Below are 12,227 nucleotides of genomic sequence, written 5' to 3'. Positions count from 1 at the left end.
TATATATATATATACACGTACGACAATAATTTGCGGCGTCTTTTCGCTCTAAATATATGAATAAATATTATCAGAATTATGTTCAAATTAACAGCTTCCGCTACATTAAATAAATGCATTTATTTTTTAGTATGTGAGCAATTAATGCGTTTGTGGTATAGTATTAGGGGCCGATTAAAATTATATATGGTTGCAGATATTTCATAATATATATTTATTTATGGCGATGAATGGTGTAATTGTGAATGCAATTTTGCCGACAAGAGAAGAGAAGAGAAGAGACGCGTTTACGATGGGCAAAATAGTTGTATAAAGAAAAATACATGTATTTATATGAATTTAATTAGTGAAGATAAAACTTTCATGGATATCGAGTTCATTTATTTAGCATCCAGTGAAAAGGAGTCGAAGGCAAAGATACCTAATATAATTCTCATAAGGACGTTATTTCAATTGATACTTCAAAAATTTCTCTCATAGATTAATTAATATCATTAATATATCAGAGTTTTACGGTAAAATCCCTTCGATACTTAATGGTGAAGCTTGAGAGAGAAAGAAAGCTAAAGAGCCAGGGATTCAAATCATGTGCTGTTGTGGTTCCTCTTCGTTGGATGTCTACCCAATTATTATTGTTTGTCTGTCCCGACAATAGCTTGCCAAGGTTTCTTTTGACAATATGTCTATCTATTTATGACTCTTGTGAAAAACTTGGATCGTTTCAATTTTGTGTTTGTCGTTTAAATGCAAAATTTAAATCAAACTCGATATTACATGCAAACATCAAGATTTTATTTGTTCCCAAGTTCCAACCCAACAAATGCCTTGCCTGGGTGGTCCAAATCCGAGTGGATTGTTAAATACAAAGAAATTAGGATTCAACATCTCTTGCATGTGATCGAACAGCTCGAGCACCCCAAAGTCTAAGTCCGTCAACTTTAATCGACTTAGACTTCGCTTCTTATGTCAAATGTTCGATCTTCCATAATCCATTTGGATTTTTCTCTTGTTAATTCTCTGTCGGACTTCTGATTATTAATTATTGGATCCACTAACTTAACATATTGATTGATTGTCAAATGTTCACCTCCGGGACATAGCTGAGTTGGTTACGATGCAGCAGACTTGCAAAAGAGGGCAAGGGTTCGAATCCTAGCGAAGTCAGACAATACCCTCCTGCGTCGTAACCAACTGCAATTTCTCCTCACAAATGGTCATCGGACTGGCCGTGTGGGGCCGCTAAGATGGCGGATTCCACCTTTTGCAAAAAAGATTGTCAAATGATCAACTGCAATTTCTCGATTTACCTCTTCACAAATGATCATAGGACCAGCCGTGTGAGACCGCTAAGGTGACGGATTCCACCTTTTACAGAAAAGATTATCAAATGTTCACTCAATCTAGATCTATTTGACATCTTAGTCAATCAATATATTAATTGAATATCAAAATCCGAACTCAAGTAAACTCAAACTTATCAACTCAATCAACCTGGACTAAAGATCGATTGCGCTAATATTTAACGAAGCTAAACCTAAACACAATGTGAAGATGCTTGAGAAGCCTAAGACACTTAAAGAAGCAAGTTGCATACAAAACTTGGTCATAACCTAAGCACATTCTTGTGAACTTGATCTGTCAAGTCAGGATGCTTGTGCTGCCAACCCAGTACTCGAGAGGCTAAGAAGAATGCTTAGACTGCTAAATTAAAGCTCTCTTGAGGTTTAGAAGAGTACTTGGGTTGTCAAACATCATAGAGATTGAGAGGTCAGAGGGGTGCTTGGACTGCCGAGCTCTCCGGAGATTGAGAGGAATGCTCAAGTTGTCAAGCCCTCTGGAGGCCAGTGTTGAACATTCAAGTCGTCCATATACATACCATAGCTCTAGAGTTCAAGACGAGTTGGATACACACACACACACACTTACAGTAATTGATTTTGATCTGATGATGGACCTTGTTTTTCACGATTCTTCCTCTCCATCCTGCTCAGAGGTGGCGGCAGTGGCTATTCCTCCGACGAGTTCGTTTCCGGAGTCATGTGGATCAAAGCACGTCAGTCGAAGGGTTGCGTTATCGGCGTGGCCCTCCGATGAAAGACGAAGCGAGAAGCGGAGGATTAGGGATTCAGATAGCCCTTTGCCCATTTTATGGGTACGGATCGGAGAGCATTGAGATCCAAGCAAAAGAATCGAGCACACGAGCCTCCGGGGCATAACTGAGTTGGTTACGATGTAGCAGACTTAGGAGCAAGGGTTCGAATCATAGCTAACTAGTATATCCCTGTGACCAACTACAATTTCCATTACTTTTTTAGCCGACCATGAATTGGCGGATCCACCTTTTTGCAAAAGAATCGGGCACACGACTTGAGTCGCGTCTTAATTAGGGCACAACCACTAACTAGTATATCCCTGGCTCGGCCCATTACTTTTTTAAACCTTGGCCCAAATACGGTGATTATCTAGATGCTCTATCATTTCAGGTAAGACATGAGATATGTGCTCATATTAAAAAATAGCATTTTAGATTGTTCAAATACAATAAAAACCCAAAAAATAAACAATCATGAATAATCTGTTAATTATTTATATTCACATCGTGAATCTGCTCCGGTAGTGCAACGCCACCGCGCCATCCTCCTCTATAAACACACTGCTTGGAATGGAATCCATCAAACCACATCCGCCACCAGTTCGATAGAATTCCCCAAAGGACAATTCCGACAATGGGCGCCAGAATACTATCGCTGCTCCTCCTCCTCCTCCTCTGCTCCGCCGCTCCCTCTGCTCATGCCGCGAGGCGCTTAGCCTCTTCTCATCCCCCGCCGCGACGCCGTCGCTTCTGCCTCCCATTCCCTTCCTCCCGCCGGCGACGCCGTCGCTTCTGCCTCCCATTCCCTTGCTTCCGCCGGCAGCAGCGCCGTCGCTTCTGCCTCCCATTCCCTTCCTCCCGCCGGCGACGGCGCCGTCGCTTCTGCCTCCCATTCCCTTCCTTCCGCCAGCGGCAGCGCCGTCGCTTCTGCCTCCCATTCCGTTCCTCCCGCCGACGACGGCGCCTTCGCTTCTGCCTCCCATTCCCTTCCTCCCGCCGGCGACGGCGCCGTCGCTTCTGCCTCCCATTCCCTTACTCCCGCCGACGACGGCGCCGTCGCTTCTGCCTCCCATTCCCTTCCTCCCCGGCGTTCCGGCGCCGTGAGCCGCATACTGCTGCCATGCATGAGGAGCTAGCTAGTTAAATAATTCCGGCGGCGCTGTTCCACGTTTTGTGCTTATGTATCGTTCCAGTTCCCTTCATTATTCACGTATATATTGGGTTTGGATTTGTGGAAAAATCTATAGATTATTGAACTTAATCCTCTTTTTAATTAAATTGCAATGGCTTAAAGTTTTCATTTAAACGATCAACTAATCAAATACAATATACGACTTTTGAAGATCACTGTCTTCATAAGTACTTAGCGTATACTATAATATAATTGGTATATATATATTGTAATAAATATGATAAAATATTAAAAATTATATATATATATATATATATAATTATAGTTATTAAAATAAAATGTGAAGATTTTATCAAATGAATTAACTTTTATTTCTTTGTGATCATGAATATTTATTTCTCAAAGATATTTAGTTTTAAATACAAATTAATTTAATTCAATTAAAATTTATTCCTGTAAAAATATAATTTATATAAATTTAAATTACATACTAAATTATCTATTTTTTATAAGTAAATATAAATTCATTTATATTTATTTCTCAACCTCTCTAACTAAATGTTTTAGGCGAGTTTAATTTCAACAATTATTGCAACAAAGGGTTAATTAGGATATATTGAATCTTCATAAGCTAGTTAGTTTTTCCTAGCTAATAGGAAGAGAAGATAACAACAAAGTAAATATTATATTATTTATTTTCCTATATAGATATTCTTCATTATTAAAAATTTAGAAGAAAACAAAATATTACAAAGGGACCGGATTTCAAAGATAACATGAAGATTCCAATTTTACAACTATTAGGTTAGAACAAAATTTAAATGGCTGATTTATTACGTTGATTGTGAGATCTATTATATTCCACTTTTTTAATTATAGCGTTATTCCCATGATGAATCATTGGGATTTATTTATTTTATTTAGGTCCAATAAATAAGAAAAGGCTTTCACTTATAAATAAAGACGCTAGGAAAAAAGAATTGAAAATTTGACCCTAATAATAAGTAATTAATAAACAATTAGCACGTGCAATCATCGACTAAGCAATCACTCCTCACTAAATAAAATACTAAATACAATATTTAAAAATCTATTATTTATATAAATAAGTTTGCATGGCTTCTCCTCTGCCTCTGCATGCTCCGGCGATCCAACGCCGCCGTGCCATGCATCCTCCTCTGTATAAATTAAATACACAGCCAGGAATCAGGCAAACGGCCTGTTCGATAGGATTCCTCTGAGGACGACAATGGAGGTCAGAGTCCGATCCTGTCGCTGCTCCTCATCCTTGATCTGCTAATTAATGCAGCTAGCAGCGAGGCTAGCTCTTGACCGCCAGCTTCCTTCCTTTGCCTAAGCCTTCCATTCGCCGGTCCTGCCGCAGACTTCGCTTTTCCCTCCTTTTCCTTTCCTGCCGCCCAACCCACTTCTTCCACCGGTACCGGCGTCTATCCTGCCGCCGATTCCCTTTAAATTGTGCCGCCGTTGACGCCGTCACTTCTGCCGCCATCGACGTACGCCGTCGATCCCATCACTATTTCCTCCGCTGCCGTCGAATTTTTTGGTTAGATTTTTTAAGATAATAAAAGGATTAGCATTTAATATATAGAAAAAGAAGTATTCTAGCAATAACTTTTTTTCAATATAAAATATATTTTTTAACAGACAACAAACTATAAGGGGCAGAATAAAAGACACTCTATTTTTTATTAAATATCCACCGTTTATAATTAATTATCCTTTAAATTTTTATTAAGACGCCTCTCAGAATTCTAATTAATTATCTTAATTATATAACTTCCTCCTTTGTTTCAATTCCATTATAATTATCTTAATTATAATGTCTTCATCACTATAAAATTCCACTAAAAACCTCTCGATCCATCTGTATTTAATTAGGGCAACTCCAATATAATTTTTTTAGAGATTTGTATGAAACTAAAAAAAAAAAAAAAAAACTGGAACATTATGAGCACGAGATTTAAGGTTGTTATTTTAAAAGTAGTAGTGAAATTTTAATAATATTTTTTTCTCTCAAAATTGACCACTTGATGCAAATGATTTTTTAATTAATTGTGTTATGTTTTATTTCATGAATTCTATTCGTGATATATGATCAATACTCCTTCTTCCTTTTATATAAATATAAATTTTCAATAAAATTATTTTTTTTCAAAAATAAATGCACTCATAAATTAAAAAAATATACAAAAGACTATAACTAATTAATTAAAGATCAGAAGTTAATTAAATATTAAATGAAAATTATAAAATAAATAAAAAAATCATAAATTAATTAATATATTAAACGAGGGATTCCATTGTCCATGAGGTAAACTTAGCTTGCTCTGTCCATGATCAGATCATATATATACACTGATGAGATAATAATTAACTTGTTGGATGATGAATATATTAATGATAAGTAGCTAGAATAATGTCAGAGGGCATGCACAATTAATACTTATGCTATCGATGAGAAGGTAATTGACAAATGCTTTCCTTTACTAATTTTCTTTGATGCCTTTATTGTTCCGATCCATTGTCCACGAAGAAATTAAAGCATATATATATATATATATATATATATACAAACGTTATTGATTTACTGTCTCTTGTTCATATATATATATGCAAACGTTATTGTTGTAAGCAAGATCAGGAGTTCAGATATATATATATATATATAGCTGCATCATTAATTAATGTCTGTTCCAATCAGTAATTATATATTATTTTCCTAACCATTGTATTTATTCAGCTTCATGCTACTTTTTATGTTGACACGGGCGGGGATTTGAATTATGATATTTTCTTAATTCGGAAATATGGTTTGATGCTGCAATTAATAGCTACGTATTTATATCTTTTCTAAATCTTAGATACTTACTCTCCTAACTTTGACCTCTTTAGGATTTCTTCTTTACTTTTTTTATAATTCATTCGTATATATTATCAATTTATTAATTCGGATAGTATTGCTTCTCTTTATAATTGATCCACTAATCCTTGAAATATTACTTTTATCCGTTCATGATAAATTTGGTGTTTATCTTTTTGAATTTGAAAGCGTCTTTAATTATAAATTTTCAAGTACGTACTTTCAAAAATTCTTTCATCTCATACAAGTTAATCATCACTGTCTCTCCCCGATCTGGACATAAGCCCAGAGTCCCTCCGGAAAGGATATTGACTTGTTTCATTCTTTCCCCGACTCAAATGTGGGCGCGGAGCCCCTCCAGGACAATTTGACTCGTTTAATTCATTCTCCCCGATCTGAACATGAGCATAGAGCTCCTTCAGGAAGAGTCAACTCATTCTATTCTCCCCGACTCAGGTATAATCGCAGATCAAGTACCTATATTATCTATCAAGAACAAAGTCACCTATGAGTCGACATCTTCACACCAGGTTCAAGTGCATTTAGTTCTATTTTTTTCATGGATTATAACTCTTTCTTCCAAGTCTACTTGGAGGTGCTTCGTATCGATCGCGACTACTCCCTCTTGCTCTCCGCTCCCAACGTCTTGACCACATGGACCCCAACGTCAAAGATCTTAAAGTTATTGATCAAACACTTATCTAGTCAATTGGACCGCGTCCTCTTACAACTAGACTTGAAGGGGATGCATGTTTGTGTTGCGAAGGTAAGAAAGTGATCCGCGTGGCAAACCCTTGACTCGATCAACACAGTAGCCATGTGGCAAGGTCAGGGTTTAGTCAATATGGGAGCTACGTGGCAGGGTCCGATCTAGCGACTTCCCAAGTTCGAGTTGCCAAGCCGACTTCCTGACTTCCCAATCGAGTTGGTCTGATCTCCCAACCGCCCGACTGTCGACTTCCCAATTATATATACGAAAGGACTTGGCCATTATCATAACTCAAAGAGACTTGACGGTTATCAAAAGACAAAAGGGCATGATGATTATGACACCCTTTATTGAGGTGTGTCCTTTGATTTTTCTCCAAGAGGTAATGCCTCTTAGAATTTCCTCCCTAAAGGTAAGAGAAACTCTAAAGGGGGCAATAAATTCTAATGAAGATCTTATTAATATTGTCATTGCTTTATACTTTTTTATTTGGACTGATTTAGACATGGAAGGGATTTCACTGAAGTAACTCCGGTGAACCCTATGATGCATGTTAATTTCTTCATGAATTAATTACATTTCGCTCGAAGTTTATTTTAAAAAATTGACTCTCTAGCCAACTCCTTTAATCAACTCTCCATTGTAATTGGGTTTTTGTTGATCCATCACAAAAGTTAACCGCACCGAGTTGCATGGGATTTGACACACCCCCAATATTCAGACAGCAACATGGGTCATAGATTTTGACATATTTATTAAATAAGCCAGTTTAGATTGAGATTAAATTGACTTATGGATCAATGAATTAATTAATAAGTTTATAAGGCCATCTGCAACGCGCGTTCAACGACATCTCTTGAGTGACGCGGAGGAGAGAGCCACATGAACGTATTCAATGTTTTGAACGCATTTATATGACAATGGACCCACCATATGTATTTTTTTATATTTTTTTAATGTTATTAACGCACTAACGTTGCAGATGCCCTGATCCTTCAACTAAACTTATCACCTCTAGTTATATATAATGTCTATTCTATTCACAAAAATAATATGTTTAAACTGATATAGAACCATAATATTTATTCAAATAATTATATTACTATATTTACTAAAATAGAATAAAACTAGGCGGTGATTAAAAAAGTTATGGTATTTATGAATATAAAACCTTAATATTTACTTAATTAACGTTTGGATATTTAGGACAAAAAAGTAACACAATTATGTCCTAAAATTTCATAGTTGTTATTAAAATTGATGATTTTTTCTATTAAATTCAAGTTATTTATGGATTACTAAACATCAAATTTAAACCATTGCACCAAACTTTTTCAAGACGACATAATTAATGAATCAATATTAAAATAGAAGCACATATTCCACATGTCACTTCATAATAATTACGGAGATCCATTTTCTTAATGAACTTCATATAAATTAAATTGTAGTCTCTTTTGAGTTATAATTTAATTAATATTACTTAAGATATATTTTAATTAGCACGTACCATGCACTAATGTTATAATTTAGCAGCAAAATTACAAAAAAATAATTTTATAATATTTTAGAACCACGCATATATATAGAATAATATAGTAAAATTGGCAATAAATGGGGATTGCAAAGATCAACTGATTAATCTCCCCGTCACTAGAAAAATCTTTAAAGATTTATTATTTTTATTTTGTACACGCATCGTGTTTATTTTTTTTTATTTTGTTTATTTATTTTTGCATGCTGCTTTCTTCTCCTCCTTCGCTCCGGCGGTGCAACGCTACCCAACTCAACTCAATTAATGCTGCCTTCGTCCTCGCCTCTATATATACCTGCGTAAGATAAACCACCACCCATAACCTGTTCGATTGACGACCTCAATGGAGGTCAGGATCCTGTCGCTTCTCTTCGTCCTCCTTTGCTACCCTGCTTTGGGTGCTCATGCCGCCAGACGCTTGACCGCCTTCTTTCCTCCGCCCAAGTCTTCGCTTCTGTCTCCAATTCCGTTTCTGCCGCCGCCGCCACCACCACCACCATCATCACCACCACCATCATCATCATCATCATCATCATCTACTAGTAGTAAAGGAGCTACATTGCTTAACTCATTATTGCCACCACTCAAATTACCTCCTATTATTCCATCACTAAAGCCATCACCGTCGCTGCCTAATGCTGAAGGAGCTCCAATCCCATCAAGCTCATTGTTGCCGCCGTTCAACTTGCCTCCGATTATTCCACCGCGTACGCCATTGCCACCATCTAGTTCGTTGTTGCCGCCGTTCAACTTACCTCCGATTATTCCATCACTAACACCACCACCGACATCGCCTAATGTTGATGGAGGTTCCATCCCGCCAAGTTCATTGTTGCCGCCGTTCAACTTGCCTCCGATTATTCCACCGCTTACGCCATTGTTACCACCTAGTTCATTATTGCCTCCGTTCAATTTGCCTCCAATTATTCCATCGCTACCACCTAGTTCATTGTTGCCACCGTCTCAATTACCTCCAACTATTCCACCACTAACGCCATCAGTACCACCTAGTTCACTGTTGCCGCCATTCAATTTACCTCCGATCATTCCATCACTAACACCACCGTCATTGCCTAACGCTGAAGGAGTTCCAAACCCGCCTAACTCACTGTTGCCGCCGTTCAACTTACCTCCGATTATTCCATCCTTAATGCCACCATCACCATCTAGCTCATTGTTGCCGCCATTTAACTTGCCTCCCATCTTTCCATCACTAACGCCACCATCACCTCCCAACACCGAAGGAACTTCTTCACCTCTGCCTAGCTCATTGCTACCACCATTCAATTTGCCTCCCATCATTCCATCATTAGCACCACCATTGCCTCCTAGCACCGGAGAAGCTTCGCCCCTGCCTAGCTCGCTGCTGCCCCCACTCAATTTGCCTCCCATCATTCCATCATTAACACCACCATCACCATCTAGTTTATTATTGCCACCGTTCAATTTGCCTCCAATTATTCCACCATTAATGCCACCATCACTGCCCAGTTCACTTTCACCACCATTCAACTTACCTCCCATCATTCCATCGTTAACCCCACCATCACCTTCTAGTACTGAAGGAGCTCCGACCTCGCCTAACCCAATATTACCACCGTTCAACTTGCCTCCGATTATCCCATCGTTGACGCCATCATCACCGCCTAGCTCACTATTACCACCGTTCAATTTGCCTCCGATTATTCCATCGTCGGCGTCATCATCACCACCAAGCTCACTATTGCCACCGTTCAACTTGCCTCCTATTATTCCATCGTCAACGCCATCATCACCGCCTAGTTCACTATTGCCACCGTTCAACTTGCCTCCGATTATTCCATCGTCGACGCCATCATCATCGCCTAGCTCACTATTGCCACCGTTCAATTTGCCTCCAATTATTCCATCAATAACACCGCCACCATCGCCTAGCGCCAATGGAGCTTTGACGCCGTCTACTTCACTATTGCCACCGTTCAACTTGCCTCCCATTATTCCATCGTCGACACCATCATCACCGCCCAGTTCACTATTGCCACCGTTCAACTTGCCTCCTATTATTCCATCGTCGACGACATCATCACCGCCTAGTTCACTATTACCACCATTAAACTTGCCTCCGATTATTCCATCGTCGACACCATCATCACCGCCTAGTTCACTATTGCCACCGTTCAATTTGCCTCCAATTATTCCATCAGTAACACCGCCACCATCACCCAACGCCAGTGCAGCTTTGACGCCGCCTACTTCACTATTGCCACCGTTCAACTTGCCTCCGATTATTCCATCATTGGCGCCATCATCACCGCCTAGCTCATTATTGCCACCGTTCAACTTGCCTCCTATTATTCCATCGTCGACGCCATCATCACCGCCTAGTTCACTATTGCCACCGTTCAACTTGCCTCCAATTATTCCATCGTCGATGCCATCATCACCGCCTAGCTCACTATTGCCACCGTTCAATTTGCCTCCGATTATTCCATCGTCGACACCATCATCGCCGCCTAGTTCACTATTGTCACCCTCCAATTTGCCTCCAATTATTCCATCAGTAACACCGTCACCATCATCCAACGCTAGTGGAGCTTTGACGCCACCTACTTCACTATTGCCATCGTTCAATTTACCTCCGATTATTCCATCATTAGCGCCATCATCACCTCCTAGCTCACTATTACCACCGTTCAACTTGCCTCCTACTATTCCATCGTCGATGCCATTGTCACCGCCTAGTTCACTATTGCCACCATTCAATTTGCCTCCGATTATTCCATCGTCGACGCCATCATTACCGCCTAGCTCACTATTGCCACCGTTCAATTTGCCTCCAATTATTCCATCAGTAACACCGCCACCATCGCCTAGTGCCAGTGGAGCTTTGACACCGCCTACTTCACTATTGCCACCATTCAACTTGCCTCCGATTATTCCATCACCAACACCTCCTTCATCGACTAATGCTGGAGGAGATCTAACACCACCTAGCTCACTGTTGCCGCCATTCAATTTACCTCCAATTATTCCATCAGTGACATTAACGCCACCATCACCGCCTAATGCTAGTGGAGCTTCAACGCCGCCTAATCCATTATTGCCGTCTTTCAACTTACCTCCGATTATTCCACCTTCGACACCATCATCAGTGCCTAACATTGAAGGAGCTCCGACGCCATCAAGTTCATTGTTGCCGCCGTTGAACTTGCCTCCAATTATCCCATTACCGACACCACCATCGCCTAGCATCGGAGGAGCTTCAACACAGCCTAGCGCCGGAGGAGCTTCAATATCACCTAGCTCACTGTTACCACCAATCAACTTACCTCCTATCATTCCGCCACTAACACCATTGCCACTGCCTAGTGCAGGAGGAGCTTCAACGCTGCCTAGCTCGCTGTTGCCACCGATAAACCTGCCTCCAATCATTCCATCACTAATGCCATCGCCACCTAGCACCAGCATAGCTCCGTCATCGCCAACGTCGCCGAACCCATTGTTGCCGCCGATCAACTTACCTCTAAATCCTATTTTACCACCAATCAACTTGCCTCCGAATCCATTGTTGCCGTCGTCATTGAATTTGCCTCCGGTTCCTCTGCCTCCAAATCCACTTTTACCACCAATCAACTTGCCTTCGAATAATCCATTGTTGCCGCCGTTGAACTTGCCTCCAGTACCTCGACCTCCAAATCCACTTTTACCACCACCAATCAACTTGCCTCCGAACCCATTGTTGCCACCGACGAACTTACCTCCAATTCCTCAAGTTCCTGGCTTTCCACTTCCTCGGATCCCTCGTGCGCCGCGCTCACCATGAACCATTGCAGACCTACCAACCGATATGTATCATCCATGAAACACATATAACATATGAATAAATAAGTAATGTACAAC

The sequence above is a fragment of the Curcuma longa genome, chromosome 11 (genome assembly GCF_044706935.1).
Source record: "Curcuma longa cultivar G26 ecotype Majalengka, Jawa Barat chromosome 11, ITB_CL_G26_1.1, whole genome shotgun sequence".
Classification (NCBI taxonomy): domain Eukaryota; kingdom Viridiplantae; phylum Streptophyta; class Magnoliopsida; order Zingiberales; family Zingiberaceae; genus Curcuma; species Curcuma longa.
The sequence above is the reverse complement of the archived record's forward strand: the minus strand, read 5'-3'. Positions refer to the sequence as shown.